Raw genomic sequence first — 2006 nt, 5'->3', positions numbered from 1 at the left:
GGTGCTGGACCTCCTGGGGTTTGGTCACTATTTTTACACAGTAGACCTGAGGAAACGTCACACACCAGCTTTTGGTCCAGTTCATGAAGTGGGATAGTAGGCAATTCTTTAGCTCTGCATGAAATATTTAGTGGTTGGGAGCAGATAGCCACGCCATTTCTCCTGATATTCACATAGGTTTCATTGTCACCTCCATTCTTGTCAGTATAGTCTGGTTTACTCACACTGATCCATTTAGACCAATGGCACATGATGCATGGGTCTGCAAGAGGAAAATGAAGCTCATTTTAAGAGAAATTGGCTTTACAACACTTTATAACACTTGTGTTACAAATTTGCTCACCTAAAGTTTGAAACAAAAATAAAGAGAACCAAAGTGCATACAAATGTTTCCAAATTAGCGATCCCTTATTGCCATTATTAAATCTCCCAACATTTTTGAACCTTTGTCTGCTGACAAATTTAGCATCTATGAGTGAAAATTCATCTACAGGTTGGATGAACAAATTGTTGTTTGAGCAAAATGAACAGAGGATGTTGATTTTTCTCTAGGAAATGTATTTTGAGCAAATTATAAACTTTCAGTCAATAACTTTTAAGGAAAAACAGTGATTATTCTTTAAAATGTAGAATAAAATTCTTTTAAAGGGGGAGGGTGAACTAAGAGGAACTTAAACAATTTGCATAATATATTTTATTGCAAAAACTACTTTTTTGTTTGGCTGGCTGGAGCTGTTATTGCTCAACTTTCAGCAAAGGAAAAAAGTTAATAGTCGTTATTTTCCAAATAAATACAAATACAACTGGCTCTTAAGTTGTACTACTAGTTTTATTTTGCTAGTTATTATTTATTTATTATTCTGTTTTTCCAGTCAGAAATTAAGACAAAGTTCTCACTTCAAGTGCTTTATAAAACAGTTTTCAGGGAAAGAGGAAATCAAAAGTAATATCTATTTTCCCTAAAAACTGTTTCAGAAAGCACTTGAAATGATAAATTTCTGTCTTAATTTCAGACTGGAAAAAGCAAGTGACTAGGAGTGAAGTCACACTGCAGAAATAAAGCAGTTTGACAGCGCTTTAACTGCTGTGACTCTATCCTGTGGAATCCTGGGATTTGTCATTTGGAGAGACACAAGAGCTCTCTGACAGACCAGGCTGAATACCTCATTGTATAACACATTGCTTGCTTCATAATAAATGTACCTCTTTAGATAAACATCTTCTGGAATACCAGCAATAATATTGTGCACTTTCTTATTGCATAAATTTTTCTAGGAAATGGTTGTGACATGTAATAAAATGTAAGTTGCAGAGTAAAACTTTGCAAAGCATAAGCACACAGACAAGAAGCTGTATTCCATGACTTTTCCTGAAGGGATGTGCTGCAAAGCTACTTTACTAAGTAAATATGTTGTATTTTCCCCCCCTGGCTTGGAGATGTATACAACTAAAAAGTCTCCTATTCAGTGTAGACGTGAAAACAGAAAGCATATATTGAGCTACAATGACTGAAGAGAGAACTTCAGAGGTACTAGACAGAGTAAATACGGAGTAATTCATCCTAGCTTGAAGACATACACAGGGAAAACACACCTCCTGTTCACCTTTTTAGAAATCTGCTCAACAGAAACATGTTAGACATAATAAAATCTTACTTCACCCAAATTTTGTCAGGCAACAGATCTCACATGTTCTCCCCTCCCTGAAGATAATACATTCTGGGATGAGTTTTATTTTCTTGGGGAAGAACAGAGTATTTTTAAGACTGTATCACATATGTTGTTTTTGTACTTACTTTGAGTAGTAGTAGGTGATGTGGAAGCAGTAGTAGTTGAAGTAGTGGTAGGAGTGGTGGTTGGTGTAGTAGTAGGTGATGTAGAGGTAATGGTAGACGTGGTAGTTGGAGTAGTGGTGGGAGTAGTGGTTGATGTAGTAGTAGATGTTGTGGAGGTTGTGGTGGAAGTTGTAGTTGGTGTAGTGGTAGTTGGTGTAGTGGAGGTTATGGT

The sequence above is a fragment of the Sceloporus undulatus genome, chromosome 1, assembly GCF_019175285.1.
Source record: "Sceloporus undulatus isolate JIND9_A2432 ecotype Alabama chromosome 1, SceUnd_v1.1, whole genome shotgun sequence".
NCBI classification, from domain to species: domain Eukaryota; kingdom Metazoa; phylum Chordata; class Lepidosauria; order Squamata; family Phrynosomatidae; genus Sceloporus; species Sceloporus undulatus.
The sequence above is the reverse complement of the archived record's forward strand: the minus strand, read 5'-3'. Positions refer to the sequence as shown.